This window comes from Mauremys mutica, chromosome 3 (assembly GCF_020497125.1).
Source record: "Mauremys mutica isolate MM-2020 ecotype Southern chromosome 3, ASM2049712v1, whole genome shotgun sequence".
Taxonomy (NCBI): Eukaryota; Metazoa; Chordata; order Testudines; family Geoemydidae; genus Mauremys; species Mauremys mutica.
Genome location: NC_059074.1, coordinates 86044778 through 86062010, shown reverse-complemented (window position 1 = coordinate 86062010; position 17233 = coordinate 86044778). Strand labels below are relative to the sequence as shown.

Sequence of the window (17233 nt, the reverse complement as noted above, 5' to 3'; positions counted from 1 at the left end):
CTACAGAGAGATCTTAAAAAGAATGACCGTGTATGCTAGTCTCCACTTCCCCTTTTGGATGCATAGGGAATAAATCCAAATCTAACGCCGCCTCCTTCCACTCTACAGCTCCACATGTGGAAAGGACGTGTCTGTGTCCCGCAGGCTCAGTCCTGCAAGGTGCTGAGCACTCTAGCGCACCCTTCACTCTAAGCATGTGAGCAGTCTCATATCAATGGAGGCTTCTCATTTGCTTAAAGTTAAGCATCCAGCCGCTTTGCCGAATCAGCATCTCAAGTCCATGTAACAGTAAGTTATACATTTACCGGGGGGCAGGAGGGTGTAAGATGGGAAGAGTGCACTGACATAGCAATACAATTGACTCAATATATCATTACTGGACAGGCTTGCCAAATATTTTGCTGCCTCCCCAAGAAATATAACAAACTTCAGACCATCACGGTGCGCTGTTCTGTACAGGCTCAGTCTGAAGATTCGGGGGAAATTGAGCAAAGTGATTTTTTTTTATATATGCCCCAGACCTAGTGAACTAAATTTGCATAGTGAATTAATGAGTGGAGGGGGATCTTTGGCCCCAATTGCGCCCCTACCAAACCCTCCTGCTATAAAAGTGCAGTTTGTGGTGGGGTCTGGGCATAATCCCTCAGGGGGAGGGATAGCTCAGTGGTTTGAGCGTTGGCCTGCTAAACCCAGGGTTGTGAGTTCAATCCTTGAGGGGGCCACTTAGAGATCTGGGGCAAAAATTGGTCCTGCAAGTGAAGGCAGGGGGGCTGGACTCAATGACCTTTTAAGGTCCCTTCCAGTTCTAGGAGATTGGTATATCTCCAATTATTACCTTTTATTACCTTTGTCCCTTGCAAACTTTTTAAGATGTTGGTAACTGTGCAAACAAGCAGGGCATTGGGGGTCATTAGGCACCCAGCACCTAGAAGGTTTTGTGTGTTCTGGTGAATATTAGTGCACAGCTGGCGTTTACAAACGTGTTTAATTATCTGACTCTGCCATTGGCGCTACATAAGGCAGATCAGATTTACAAGTAGGAACATTTAAGCAGAAAGCATAGGTGATGTGCCCAGGACCAGAAAGGGCATCATTTGAAGCTTGAATGAAAGTGCTGGATTCCCGGTCCCTGTTCCATGCTGCCTCTCCTCCAGGTCACACTAGCTGCATAGCAGAGGATCCACATGAGCAGCAGTCAGTTGTCTAGGAGGTCATTTGTGATGGCTTTTTTGCCATCAGGAACCAGGGAAACATTGCACCAGAGCTGGAAACTGATCTTGAATACTAAAGATGGGTGAAGACGTGCAGTCAGTTGAGGGAGCTGTGTGCATGGTTTACACAGCCCTCCAAGTCCAGTCCTGGGTGACTAGTGGGGAACTATGAATAACCTGTAGTCTTTACGAAAAATCAGTGACAAGCTACCAAATCAAGCAATCGATTTACATTTTCAAGGCAAATGTCAAGAGCAAGGGGGGAGAGAATCCTTTTATTAAATGAAAGCCAAATTTCTCTCTTTTGCGCCTGTGTCTCCAAATTAGGCAGGGTTGCAACCCGCCTCTGTATGATCTCATATACATGGAGCATATAAAACACGTGTTACCTATGTAGCCTTTGCATATGTTCCATATGTCTTTGATCCACATGGGAGGCTTTACGTTCCTGCCTCTTGCCCCTTTACACACCAAGGCTGTGTCACTTTCATTATTCTAGACATGTCATTTCTGAAGAAATATATATCCTGTTGTTGGGGAATTTTTGTTCTGTTAATTGTCAAGTGTCTGGTGGGTAATGAGCAATGGAGGACTAATTGGAAGCAAGAGGGAATAAAATAGGTATTAGTTTGTTTCTGTTCTTAATTAAGAGGATATATAATACTGTGGGGAAAGTTTTTAACAAATGGCAGGAGGGTTTTTTTATCATTAAGAGAGGATTAATTGGAAGCATCTTATAAATTAACAAAGAAGCTCTGTGTTTTTTTCTTTTAGGTATCACACCAGGATATAACTAGGAAACAGCAAAGCAAAGCCCTAAAAGACCATTTCTATAGACATGTGACTAAGAATCTCAAACAGCCAGAAGGGGAAGAGAGAGGTCCCAGTTTCCCTGGTAGTGCAAAAATGGTAAGCACCTGGCAGAGTGTGGCCAAGAGGAGAATTAGGAAAAGTAACTAACTACCTATTTACCCTAAAGGATACTGAGCAAACTCTCTGTGAATTAATGTTCTCTATATTAATTCAAATTTTTAATTTTAAGTTCAGTAACTTGACTGCTATTCTTTAAAAAGTTAATCAGTTGGAAGCAAAAACATGTGTTACTAAATAGTCCCCTGAATAAACAGACCAGGAAGGTAATGAAAGAAACTCTGCTTGACTGTGACATTTTCTTCCTATCAAATGAAAAATATTCCAAATCCTGAAGATCTTGCCATCTACCAGCCACATCTAATAAAAAGGCTTCCCGTTGTCTGCCTTGTCAATCAGGCCCAGTCATGTTCTGCTCTGAGAATATGAATATGCATTTTATAGAACAGAGGGTCCAACATGACACATCGCATTCAGCTTGAAATACTGTACAAATGGGAATTATGGACCAGGGCTGCCCAGAGGGGGGGGCAAGAGGGGCAATTTGCCCCAGGCCCCGGGCCTAGCAGGGGCCCCCACGAGAGTTTTTCGGGGCCCCTGGAGCAGGGTCCTTCACTCACTCCGGGGGCCCCGGAAAACTCTCGCGGGGCCCGGGCCCCCGGAGCTTCTTCGCTCCCGGTCTTCGTTGGCAGTGGGGGGTCCTTCCTCTCCGGGACAGAAGGACCCCCCACCTCCGAATTACCGCCGAAGCGGGACCCACCGCCGGAATGCAGCCGGGTCTTTGGCGGTAATTCGGCGGCGGGGGGGGTCCTTCCATTCCGGGACCCGCCGCCGAAGTGCCCGAAGACCCACGGTGGGGGCTGCACTTCGGCAGCGGGTCTCACTTCGGCGGTAATTCGGCGGAGGGGGGGTCCCCGCCATGGGTCTTTGGGGCACTTTGGCGGCGGGTCCCAGAACGGAAGGGGCCCCCCGCCGCCGACTTACCGCCGAAGCGAGGCCCCCCGCCGCCGAAGACCCCGGGCCCCCGGAATCCTCTGGGCGGCCCTGTTATGGACATGATCCTGCTTCCTCTGAGGTCAATGGTAAAACTTCCAAGCTGTAGGATTAGGCCTTTAGAAAGCAACAGGCTATAGATGTGGCTCGGGGAGTAGCGGGTAGGTGCTCATTAGCTGAGATGCTGAATCAAATGTAATTGAATCTCTCAATCTAGACAGAACAGATGATGGCAATGTATGCCCTCAGGAAAAGGGGTTTTCCACCATTAGAGTTATAATATTACCTTGGCACTGATAATCTTTTGTGCAGCTTTTGTTTAAAAAAAAGTGCAGTGGGGTTATACCACCACTTGTAAAAAGCTTCGTGAGGTCCAAATTAGGTGAAACAGACCAAGTTTCTGCAGCATCCTGTCTTCCTGTGGGTGAGGTTTGGTGAGCTACAAAGAGACAGAGACTAGTCCTCCAGTCCTGCATCTAAATGTCCTAAGGTCTGAGACAAACTTGTGGATCTTGGAGCATTCACCTGTGCTTGGATCACACACACCTCCTCTAAAAGGGGACGCATGTTCAGAGTGGCAATCTGCAGAGAGAGGTCAATAGTGATTCCTGGGTTATTTCATTGTGGGTTTACTGATGTTGTGTAAAGTGAGCTATCCATGGCTCTGCCACCTCCCTGCCAACCATGCCCTCTGCAGAGCACCAAACCATCAGTCAGCGAAGAGGGTCCAATGGTAGCTACCACAGTCAGAAGCACAATGTCAAAATCTAAGATAAGGGGAGGGATACCACTGTGCTGATTAGATTCACCTCCTCTCCCTCTGACAGGCTTTTGGCTGTTTTCTGCTCATTTCATCCCTTCACGGGGTAAAATGGAAGGTGTTCATCTGATTCGAATATGTACACAGTGCAAATATAAAGATCTTCCACAACTGGGATCAGAACAGAGAATTCCTGCTGCTGCTCAGGTGAGAGATTCTAGACACACACATATTACAAAGACGTTCACACAAATAAATGCCATCGGGCAGAGTATCAATGCTGTCCGCCCACAGGCAGTTCTTCCTGTTCAAGCCTGGGACCATGGCATACTAACACAGCAGTGGAGTGAGATCAGGAGCTGATTTGTGAAGGTTTCTGTTCAATATATCTAATTTTTTTCAGCACTTTAAAAATGGTCAGATACTAATTCGGGTGTCTGCCCCTTCCCTCCCCATTTCAACTTGCCTAATCAGCTGCAGCACCAAAAATGAAATGATGTTTTTTGCTGCACATGTGGCCATGATTGTGACTGTCTCCTTTTGCCCTACTGTAGTGGCGCTAACTAAAGGGTATAAACCGTTCACTCCATGTGTTGAGGTCCTGGTTTTGGCTCCCCTGTGGCCCAGAGTTCCCTTGCAGTTGTTCGCATAGTGGAGGTGCAGACTGCAAACAGACTGGTCAGCTGCTGCATGCTGTTCTCAGGCAGAATGCCAGCAGCCTGCTGGTGGGGAAGTTGGCAGGCAGGGGGAGTAGCTGGAATCCACTTAGCTTAGACAAGAGACTCCCTTCTGGCATGTCCTGTGATTGTCACTGCTGAAAAGTATTTTGCTAACGAAGCCTGGATTGGTGTCAGTCAGGCAAACTCAGCCCACTGGTCCCCCGGAATAAATCATCTGAGGAAGTTACCAGCAGATCTCAGACTCCAGTCTCTTCCCTAGTGGGTTTCTAATTAGCCCCCTGTGAGCAGCCCTGTAATTTGACTGAGACAGGTGGGAATCTTTCCTTTCTATTATTTTGTAGGAGGAAGGATGGTCTTGTGATTAAGGAACATGAAGACTCAGGATTTTGGGGATCTATTCCCAGGTCTACCATAGACATTGTGTGTGTCCTTGGACATGTCACTTATCTTCATTAGGCCAGATTAATCCTGCCACCAGTGCAGGGACCAAGAGGGGAGGCTTGGTGCTTCGTCTATGCTGAGGTTGGTGGGGCCAAGCTGACCCCCTGGAGCAGGTTAGTGCAGCCTTAAGGATGTCCGAACCACTGTCATAACCTCACATTCCATACGGTCAGACCCTGCCACATGTCCACCAACCCCCAACAGACTCCCTGCCCTAGATTATCCTGCTAGGATTGAGCCAATGGTACCATCTCTCCATTTATAGCAGAGAGGGCCTCTTGTGTTGGGGGTATTCTGCTAGGCAGCTGCACAAAAGCAGTTAATACCTTCCTCTGGGCATCAGTTTCCCCATCTGTGAAATGGAGATAATTGTACTTTCCTACCATGCAGGGGGCGTTGAGTCTTTATTTATTAATTCTTGTGATGTTCCCTGAGACCCTTGGATGGAACAATTTTGGGTTGTGTTTTTATTATTCTTTTTTTATTATTTATTTTATTGTTATTATATAAGAGTCCTGCTTATTTAGTCCCATCAAGTATCAAATACTATTAGGGCTCAGTGGACCACAAGAGAACATTAGCACTAAAGCACCAACTTCTTTACCCATTATAAATAGTTTTTTTACTATTCAAGAGCCTAGAAAGACTGTGCACAATAAATATATTCATGACCTTAGGCCCAATCCTGCAAATATGAACTACCAGGTAAAGTATGTACTACCTTGAGTAATCCCACTGTCTTCAATGGTTTATGCATTGTGCCCAGTAATAAGTGTTTACAAGATGGAGGCTTAAATTAGTGGTTACGTAGAAGCCAAAATCCTGTTTTCAATGGTCCAATTCTCTTCGTAACCTGAGAAGTGCAGGGATCCAATATAACTTCACTACCTAAGTGTATTTCCTTCAAAAATATTTTTTAAAAACATTTGTGTGTGTTGTGTATGTATTTATGCAGACGTGCGTGCGTGCACACACTGTATGTACCTTTTCTTCTGCCAATCCATGCCCATTTCCATAGAAACAGAAGTGAAATCATGAATCGGCCACCAGAAACTGAGTTATTTTCATTTCCCTACACGCAGGGTCAGAAAGGCTGCGGGTGCCAGCAGGCAGCTGTCAGCTCATAGTGAGAACTTTCCCTTGTACATTTCAGCAGCTGGCTGTCATCTGACAACTACAAATACCAGGTTTGCAAAAAACAGTTACAGACTTCAGAACCCTTTCAGCTTTGAACGCCTATTTGGGTTGGGGAGGCCTGGTGTTTATGCTTTTGGATTTAGGTGTGCTGGGAGGACTGCTAGTAAGTTAGATATCACCTGTTGAGAATCCCTGTTCGCTCTGTCTAGCTGTTGGGTTTGGGAGGGGTCAGCATGGAGAGTCTGGACCCAGACAGTGCCATTTATGTCCACAGAGGCATAACTTTGAAGTTCTTGCCCTTGAGTCAGAGCACTGGTTAATGTGCTGCATGAATGATTGATAAACATTCTTTGGTCGCCTTCACAGTTCATTGCCCCAGTTAGACAATGATGATGAACATGCAAGGCTCTACCGTATATACTCGCTTATAAACCAACTCCCGGAGAGCCAATCCCCTTCTCTTCCCTGCAGACACTAACAAACATAAACTGATCCTTCTCCAACTGTCCCTATGCTCCCCAGCTAAGACATTATGGAAGAGTCTTCCTTAAATAGGAAGTAACTTAGGGGCCCGTCAGCAGAACACCTGGCTCCCCTTTTTCCCTGCTTGACTAGTACCGGTATATAAGCCAAAAGTTTTGCCTGGAAATTGTGCTTAGCTTTATATATCAGTAAATATGGTATTTGCCTGAACTGCCCTGAATGAGTCACCATCACAGATATGCCCAGCCAGAAACTCCAGATCCTACATCTACCGGGTGTCTGTGCTTAGCGCGCATGCAGCAGCTATTCCAGCAAGCCAGCTGCAACCAAGAATTACCTCGCTGTAGCTGCACTTATCAAATCTGCACTTTGTAAAATATGGCTTTGTGAAGGTTCTCAGATCAAACCCAGTCTTACTACAGAACAGTGCCGTAAAATGCCAAAGCTCACAGCTGTCAGAGAAAGGGCTTTCACTGTGAAAAATAGGCATGCAGCAAAACACCACGTCTTAGTTACAGACAGATGGCTTTAAACTTAAACTGATTAAAAGGCCATGCTAATAGCACCACTACTAATGCCACATTAATTGGTAGGAATGTTCATCACATCCAAGGCTGGCTCTATTATACAGGCAGTACAGGTGGTTGCCTGGAGCAGCAAAATGTTTAGGGATTGTGTTTTCCAGTTTTCCCTGGGCATGAACAGCCATAGACCTGATGCTAATCTTAGAAGGGAAGAAACTATTAGCAATCGGCCATTTTGGCTTTGTTCCGGTGGCCTAGTATTACTGCTTTGCAATGCCCCAGAGGGGAAATATGGGTTCAATTATGGACGCTAGGCTTTCACTTGTAAGGCTGATATGGGCAGCTAAGGGAGGCAGCGTGCTCAGCCCATTAGTGGAAGGGGGGTGTGACAGGGAGTATTACAAGATGCTCAGCAGGAATCTTTCCTGCCAATCAAGGCACAGCAATAATGGGCTCCAGAAAGTCCATTCAGTCTAGCGAACGATGGTTGAACCATGGGCTTCTCCAGGGAATACACCACAGTATTCTGCAGCAACCGCCCAAAACACTGCAGTGTTGTTAATATAAGGCACAGTGTTTTCACCTATTACTGTAGAGTACCATAGTACTTTTCAAAATAAGATTAGAAGCAGTAATGCTGAACGAGACCTCTGGCCAGTAAATTAGGCATCAGTCTGCAATGTAGCATGGCTGCAGAAAAGACGTGCCTGACTTAGGGGTTGTATTATGAAGAGGTGACCGGTAATGCTCACTCAAAGAACTGATGTGCTTGGAAACTTCATGTCTCTTAACAAAGTGTATGATGAGAAAATATGCCAAGGCATCATGGAGCGGGGGAGGAGGGGAGAGAACAGGGGAAGGAAACAGAGATTCTGTTATCTCCCTGCTCTCTGCTATGGCCACATCTGAAATATTGCATTCAGTTGTGGGTGCCTCTTTACCAAGATAGTGATCAATGGGCGGGAGTTCAGAAGAGAGCAATAAAAACAACCAAGCAGCAGGAGGAGTTGACTTCTGAGGGATGATTTTAGATAGCTAAATATGTATAGCTTGACTGAGCTAGAGTTCAGGAGGAACCTGATGGCTGCCTACAAATACTGGAAAGGTGAATACACCAAAGAGGAGAAATGAATTAACGTGGCACCTAGGAGTATAAGTAGGAGGAATGGGTGAAATTAAGCAAGGAAAATGTAGGCTAACAGGCCTGACAGTGAGATCTACTGGACTAGGAAGTGGTGTAAGGCAGTTTCCTTGGGACATGTAAGCTAGATTGGAGAAAGCACTAGAGACTATACTGTGGAGAAAATCCTGACTGGCAAGAAGACAAGCTGGATGATACCAGAAGTGCTTCTAATATCTATGCAAGGTTGCCAACTCTTGCCATGTTTGATATTTTAATTAAAGTCCCAGCTGCTGGAGTTCTGTCACTACATGAGAATCTCAACTTTAATTTCTTACAACAAATGTTCCTAGATGTGGTTGTGGAGAAAAGTTTGAAAATGTTACTTGAGTGTAACCTTCAAGAACCAGAACACAGATAAAAATAACCCATTTTAAATCACATGATTTGTAGACAATCTCATGATTTTTGGTGGTCCAACTCATGATTTTTGAGCTGTTGGCGCTGACAATATACATTCTAGTATTTTAAAAAAATCAGACACTTCTTCCATTCATGAATATTATGCTTGAAAATCATATTGGGTTTCCCCTGCAGTTACTTATCTGTGCGGGTTAAACAGCAGCCTGACTTGTAAGGACAGAAACATTTCAAGGGACTTTTTAACTTCAAAGTAGTTTTCCTCTGTTACTGATTCACTCCCCCTCAGAGATTTTCAGACTGACGTTTTCCACTTCTGATTTGTGATTTGCATACGAGTTCTACTTCCTGCTGCAGAGCCTGTTCTGCAACTTACCTGAAAGAGAAAGAGAGAGAAAGAGAAAGGGGAGCAGAAAGGGAGAAAAGAAAACCAGAGAACCACCGGAAAAGAGTGTGCAGGAGAAAGCCCAACCGTCGCTCTCTACCCTTGGTCAGTCCAGCGTCCAGTCCTGCTAGCCCCAAGGTAAGAGCTCTTAAAGATACTGCCACTCCCTGTCACAAAGACTGTTTGTTACTAACCACTGACCCACTTTGCCTCTTGTTTTTCTCTCTCTCCTTTCTGGGCTCTAACCTCCTTTTTATTTCGCCCAGTTTAGCAAACAGTTTAGCAAACAGTGAGTTTGGCAAAGAGCTCACTGTGCTTCAGCTGCTTCGCTTCACAGATTTGGAGCAGGACTGTCTGTGAGTAAACACTCTGGAAATGGATGACATACGCAGTGTTTCTATGTCGTCCTCGGGGCCTAAGCATTTATATAGACGTCTGAAACATGCCAGCGACGGGCCTGATCCTGGCTGGCCGTTGCATGGGTGTGCCACTGGTAGGTAACTTGCAAGGAACTTTCACCTCTACCCCTCTGTGCCCCCCACACACGAGTCAGCCAGTGAGCCTGCATTCTTCTGAGTGGTGGCACAGCTGTGCTCCCCAGGAGCTTCCGGGGGAATTGTGGCACCGTTGGGACAACGGTTTTGCACTGCCTGCCACACAGGCCCATGCCTCACTGCCTACTCGGCCATAATGAGGGGTTGTTTCCCAGTAATCTAGGAATTGCCTAAAAGGCTGAAGAGCAAATCATTATGGAAAATGAATGAAGAAATAGGATTATAGACCAAGATAAAACACTTCCAACCTGATGTTAATATCAGAACAGATTGCAAGTGATCTGATATGAATTAAAAAAAATCAGCTGTATACCTGATATGTTAACATCACTTTCAGAATACTCGGTTTGGCAACTCTTGCTGGCTAGTGAGAACAGTAAATCTGCCCCATATACTGTGCCTTACAGCTGCAACTAGTTTCTGGGAATTACATGGTATTGCAAAATTAAGGTATCCTCTAAGGACTAGGGCCTGATCTACATTAAAAATGTATACCAGCATAATTATGTCAGGAAGGTGATGTTTTTCCATCATACACTGCTGCATATACCAGGATAGCTAAGACCCAGTTATGCCAGCAAAACCATTTTGCTCAAGGAACTGGGGTGAGCTAAACTGACAGTTATAAGCTTCATCTATACTAGGCAGGTTTGCTGGTCTAGCTAAACCAGCAAACCCTTCTTAGCAATAACAAGCCCTCAGGTAGAGACTGTACCAACTCTTTGATGCCATCTGCAAGGAAATAACAAAATGCTTCCTAGCTCCATAGGCTCAAAAAATGTCATTGGAGGAGGAGGGGAAGGTTGGTAAGACCTCTGTTCTTCCTCTCATTGTCTGTCTTGTATTTGCCGAAAGTGCTGTTTAGCATGCGGCCTCGAGTACATTTCGCATTATCCCCGCCACTTCTTGGTTTGGGGAATTCGTTTCATTTTTGCAAACTACTATTGAAGATTGTTGTCTTGAATCAAAGAAAAGGAATTTCAGCCAGATAAGGCTGAACTGAGCACACTTAGTCATCACATGATCCTAAAACACAATAGCGTAAGGTCACAATCGTGCCTCAGCTAATTCAAGCACTGCTGAGGGTCGTGTGCTTGGGAGGGAATGTCTTGGTTTTTAGTTTACCCTACTGTGGGGATTGGGTACAAAGAGTGACTGAGGGCACTTTCATTATTGTATTAGGGCTGGATGCCAGAGATGAGGGGGGAGTTCACCCTCCCCCCCCCCACTTTTGAAACAGAGCGGGCCGTGCCCTCCTCACTTTTGAGAATCTGAACTCGGCAGGGGGAACCCAAGGGACCCAGACTCCCATCCCTGTCCGCCAACCAGAGCTGGGTGGTGTAACAGTAGAGCCCCTTCCCTGCTGGCATAACAGAGGAGCAACTGGGCCAAATTTGAGTGAGTGGCTCTGTGACCTGGTGCACAGGGTCACACCACCACTCCAATGTGAGAGTCTCTGAGCTAGCAGGATTTGAACCGGAGGAGAGTTTATCTACCCAGGGTCTTCTATGGCATCATCTTATCTGAGTGACTCAGGCACCAGCACAAGCAGCCTGGCACAAAAGGCTCTCACTCTCTTAGGACCCAAGGCACTGCTCCCCTGTTAGTTTCCTATGTGCCTCCGCTCTTCACACAGCACTGGTGAGCTCTAAGGAGCAGCTGTGATCAGGCTGAAATCTGTATCAGCGTTGAACTGAGGGGCAGTGGTTCTGATGTTGGCTTATGGCAGCAGAGTGCCCTTCAATATACTACTATACTCGGTGCATTGGAAGCTCCAATTCTTTAGGCTCTGTGCCTTCAGGAGTCAAGTGGGACCCATAGCAACTCTTACATGATGCTGCCTTGCTTTGGAAGGCAGGCTGCCTGCCTTGGAAGAAGGTACTGGAGCTTATTTGTAGGTGTTTACCCAGGGCTGGTGGCTTCTTCTGTGGGTACCCAGAAGAGGTCTTCATTCCTCACCAGGAAACATGTTGAGGGGAAAGCCTGACTGGGGGAATGTCTGCCTAGTGCTGTGCTAATGTCAATGTCCAACCGTTGGCCTCATATTGACCCAGCTCACAGCATTGCTGTCTTTCCAGCACCCATAGTATTAAGGAGATGTGGCAATATTTCCATAGGTAAGTTTGAAACCAGCTTCCACTATAGAGCCCTATTTTGGCACCCTCATAACTTTGACTTGGAAAATGGATTTAGCCTGGAAATTGCCATGTTTATTCTGCAGCAAAAGGAAACTGTTTCTGCAAAGTTTGAAGAAAATTCATCAAGATCCTTTAACGTTACGTGACATTATAATAGTGCCATGGTTTGAAATTCTGACTTGGTATCTTTGTCTTCCTCTAGCTCTAAAGCAATGTGTTGCTACCTCTGCAGTGGAGCGTCAGAGCCAGGCAGAATTCCAAGCCCTATGCTCAAGAAAGCACATGGACAGCACCCTAGCTACTCCCCACAGAGATGCATGCCACCCTTAAGGGGAAGGGAGGAGTGGAGAGTTAGGGACATTTGTGGCTGTGTTGGTCCCCCTGTGCACCAGCCAGCATTGTGGGGTAGTGGTGTGTGCACGCCCCCGTTCAATGGAAAGCTCCAGGAGGCATTCTGACTGTTTCCCTGGATCAATGCACCCCCACACCCCTGCTGGGATGTGCCTAAAGAGTACCAATCTAGCCCTGTGTTAGCTGAGAATGTATTCCACTTAGAAGCATCTCATAAAAGCAAATATTTTGCCACTGAAATAAAGAAAACACAATTAAATTAAAATCAGTAATTCAGTGGTCAAAGTTATGGTTATGTTTTGATAAAATATGGCTTAGCATGCTCAAGGGGCCAGATCTAGTGCAGGCTGCATTTATTATAGTTCATATGCATGTGTGTGTTTATTTTGTGGACAGTTCAGGAATTATGATGTTAACTATTCATTTCCTTGTTTTCAAAAGCTTGCATTTTGTTACTGATGTGATATGCAAGCCTGTTGTTGTCATTTAGCAACATTAACTAGCATTTTAAATAATGTGGTTGTTGTTTTAGACCAGGGATCGGCAACCTTTGGCACACAGCCCATCAGGAAAATCCACTGGCGGGCCGGGACGGTTTGTTTACCTGCAGTGTCTGCGGGTTCGGCCGATCACACCTCCCATTGGCCAATGGGGGCTGTGGGAAGCAGCACAGGCCAAGGGATGTGCTGGCCGCTGCTTCCCACAGCCCCCCATTGGCCTGGAACGGCGAACCGCGGCCAGTGGGAGCTGCGATCAATTTGTTTTTGTCCTTTGACCCTGGTCATAGGTCCCAAATGGCTCCCCTGTTTGCAGCACTGCACACTGCTGAAAAGTTTTGGGCCTGACTTCACTTAGTTTTAGGAAGGTTGTGTCCAATCTTTCTACAGAGCAAGCTGTAGCATTTCAATTCTCTATTTAGCCTTATATGGCCCCATTCCCATAGTGTCTGAGCACCTCAGAGGCTTAATGTATTTATCCTCTCAACATCATATGAGTTAGGAAATACAGTTATCCCCATTTTATGGATGGGGAACGTAGGGACTGAGATTCACTCAAGGTCACAGAGGAAGTGTGTTGTGGATCAGGGAAAAGAACCCCAGTCTTTTGACTCCCAGGCTAACATCATAATCACTGCACTATCTTTCCTGTCCAGCCCTCTTGCGCCTGGCTAAAGCATAAGTTAATGTACATCCAAACCTTTCCAGATGAGTGTAACTTCCACCCCTATATTTATGTATTGCATATCGGACCGGAAGAGATTTCTCCCTTGTCCTAACATTCCCTCTTCTATTCATTAACTCACAAACATATGACTTTAATCAAATTGCTCTTCAACTCTCAAAGCTCTCTGAAAAAGAATAAGAGCACAAGCACCTTCTTTGTCTGCAGGTTCCTTCCTCTCCCTTGTCAGAAGTTGTCTAATCAAAACCGGGCAGTTGGAGATATTCTGTGGGGATGTGAATCTTGACCTTCAAACTGGAAAATATATGGAATGCTTTGTGGTTGATTATGAAATCCTTAAACTGTAAAGATGGGTCTGAAGCTGACCCCCAGCTACAAACTCTCTTGAATGTTAAGGGAGTTTGGCCCTGCTATTGAATTCTGGACCTAAGGCCTAGCTCTGTTGACCTGGAAAAGTGAGTGTCTGCTCCCCACCTTTCTTTCCACTTACTTTCTCCCCTGGAACTCCCGCCAGAGACATCCAAAGCAAACTGTGTCCAGAACAAGCATATGATGCGGTCATTTTATTGTGAACATTGTGCTGTCCAGGACTGTTTCAACAGCACAGTCAGCACTCTCTTGGCTCTGATGCTTTCAGTTTATCTGGCAGGAGAAATGGAAGAACTTCTCTCAGTCTGGGAACTGTTGCAAGGAAGCTTGGAAGAGTTTGGTCACAAGAGCTTGAGCCACTGTCTATCAGCTCACTTAAGACCAATTCTCCAAAGCTATTTATTAAATTAATCCATGTTATAAAACTTTGAGTATGGGGCGAGGAAGGAACAAGAGGAGACAAGCGCTGTTAATGGGATTTTTTTTCCATTTATTTTTACAAAATTTGCTGCTAGAATGTTAATTCCCTTTGCTAAAGGCCTCACTTTATGATTTGCAGGAGTCCACGCAAAAATTCAAGCTGGTTATCAGTAATCTTCAGTATAGCCATGGTAGAGTGACCATAGTTCCCTAAACTAAAAACGGGACACCGGGTAAGAGATGGTCAGTGCTCACAGGCTGGCCCAGGCCCTGCCATGTGGGTATGGCCTGAGCTGCCTGGTGTCGCTGCTCACCCAAGCCAATGTCCTGGACATCACAACTTTTTTTTTTGGCAAAACTGGACATTTGTCCCATTTGCTCTTGCCTGAACGTTCCTCCATTGCCCCCTCAAGCAAGAGCAAATGGGACAAATGCCCAGTTTTGCCACACAAAAAAAAAGTCATGACATCCGATACAGAGCTTAAAAAGGGGACTGTCCTGGCCAAAACAGGCTATATGGGCACCTTAAATCATGGGGGAATACTAAATTCTTGGAGCTTTCCGGCAATATGAAAATAGCACCTAAAATAGTTCTATATATTTAAGGATGGGATTGGGCCATAAACTACATTCTCCAATTTGTCTCAGTGCTAGAAGAGGAATCAGATCATGGTTTGCTGAGGGTGTTTTGATATGCTGAAGGACTCCTTTATCTCAGTTCTTGACAACAGGGGCTCAAGTAAGTTGTCTGTCTTGTGCTCTACTTTCAGCATATGTTAAACAGAAAAAATGTCAAGAGAAATTGCATGAAAATCTACAGCATGAGACCATGTATAACAACAGGATCAAGGTCTTAGTTTTACATCTTTTCTAAAAGCTGGGACCTCCAGCAGAATAGTAACATCATACTGAAGCACTGGTTCAGTATAGACTTGGAAGGAAGAATGTTACTTACTGAATCATCAACATTGCAAACCATGTGGGTTTTTTTGGAAATTTCCACCTAAATACGGACTGAGCCTTCTGCCAGCATCACCCCAAAAGTGGATAGGGTTCCCTGGCATGCAATGTTTTCACTTATCCCTTAGGTAGCCTCTTGCACAGGGCTTCTGCAATTTAAAACTGATTTCTCCCACCAAAACCACTGAGAGAGGACGATAGAATCATAAAAATGTAGGGCTGGAAGGGACCTCGAGAGGTCATCTAGTCCAGCTCCTTGCACTAAGACAGGACCAAGTATACCTAAACCCTCCCTGACAGGTGTTTGTCCAACCTGTTCTTAAAAATCTCCAGTGATGGAGATTCCACAACCTCCCTAAGTAACCTATGCCAGTGCATAACTATCCTTAGGATTAGAAATAATGATACCCAGTGGAATCTAAACCAAGCCCTAAAGAAAATCTGCAATCTCAGTGCCCAATAAATGGGCCAGAGAAGATGGATTTCTCAAACATTGCATACAATGGGTTTAATTCACCTCCTCTGACACAGGGTAGCCAAACCTGCACCCCTATACACCAGCCACAGCCACAGAACCTGAGGGATTAAGATTCTAGGCACACAGACAGTATGGTGATGAGTGTGGTGTAAAAACAGACACACCATAGGAAAGGAGAGAGCATTTCTGTTGTCATGTCCCCTGAGGATAAGACAAGAGGTAACTGGTTTAATATGCAGCAAGGGGTATTTAGGTTGGATGTAACTTACTGTAAATTACTAAGGTGTTTCAAATATTCCCTTGAGATTTTATATTACCCCTGCTCCTTGAATGCTCACACTGAAAATGGCCTATATATCTAGTGGGCCTTGAATCAGATGCTTGATTCTTCCCAACAGGTCATTTCCTCACTTGGCCGGTAATGTTATCAGTGTTGGTGTTAGACTGATGGCTGTTGAAGACAGAATTTCCAACTGGATGGTTTTCTGGTGTTTTGATTTGCTTGCTTCAGTGACCTTCAAAGAGACAACAGACAGATTCAGCCTTGGTGAATTTGTTTCTGTAATTTGCCATGTTCAGATGTTTGATAATTGCAGATAATAATGGTGTTACGTTACTATGCTTTACAAAGCCAATGGAGTTATTCCCATTTACACCACAGATTAATTTGCCCTTTATGATCCAAGATGGATACCAAGGGGAACTTCTTATGAAAGAACAGATGCTATTCAATGGTGGGAGGAGAGTTGGCAATGTGAATAAAGTCTAGAGATGTCCCTTATGGCCCCTTAATCTGGCTTTCACCCATGTGAGAAGTATGCCATTACACAGGTCATTTCTTCACTTGGGGGTTGGTTCAAAGTTGCCCACAAATCATACACATCCCAACTAAATCCCCAGTCACAAAGCAAGTATGCGCAAGCATGCCATGGCCAGTGACCCTTGTAGCCAGATTTACAAAGGTATTTAGATGCCTAAATATGCATACAAGCAATTTCTTTCAAGTTGGCACCTAGCCTGCTTAGGTACTTTTGTAAATATCACTAGGCACCTATCTCCAGCATTAGGTGCGTGAATACCTTTGTTAAACCTGGCCTTAACCCATCTTCCCAGAAGAGTCATCTGATCGCAGTGCAAGAATAATGGGGGCAGTGATATAACCCCATGGTTCTCAGTCAGGAATACACGTACCCCTGGGGGTGTGCAGAGATCTTCCAGGGGGGTGCATCAACTCATCTAGATATTTGCCTAGTTTTACAACAGGCTTACATTAAAAGCACTAGCAAAGTCAGTACAAACTAAAATTTCATACAGATAATGACTTGTCTATACTGCTCTCTATACTATACACTGAAATGTAAGCAGAATATTTATAGTGCAATTGATTTATTTTATAATTATACGGTAAAAATAAAGTAAGCAATTTTTCAGTAATAGAGTGCGGTGACACTTTTGTATTTTTGTCTGATTTTTGTAAGCAAGTAGTTTTTAAGTGAGGTGAAACTTGGGGGTACACAAAACAAATCAGACTCCTGAAAGGGGTACAGTAGTCTGGAAAGGTAGAGAGCCACTGATATAACTAACCTTCCCAGGCAACTATCATGTCATTGCTATTGCAAAGAACAGAGTAAAGCAAGTCCCCATCTTAATCCTGTGCCAACTATGAGAACTCAAAGTTTTCCTTTTAGAGTCACATGCATTATTACTGTCACAGGACACTGACTCAGCTAAAAGTGGCAGTCATGTTTATGGCTTAA

General features: G+C 45.0%; 1 protein-coding gene across 4 annotated transcripts in view; it reads left to right on the top strand.

Moving 5' to 3' along the window:
- The first annotated feature begins 8184 nt into the window (after nt 1-8184).
- Nucleotides 8185-17233, top strand: part of TRAF3IP2 (TRAF3 interacting protein 2) — a 40975-nt gene continuing 31926 nt past the window's right edge. The window contains exons 1-2 of one of the 4 annotated variants that reach the window (XM_045009771.1): nt 8185-8204; nt 8997-9162. The gene's annotated coding sequence lies outside the window, so the exon portion shown is untranslated. Of the gene's footprint in view, nt 8205-8876; nt 9163-17233 lie in introns of those variants that run through there. The other 3 variants (XM_045009772.1, XM_045009770.1, XM_045009773.1) reach the window with 3 other exon arrangements.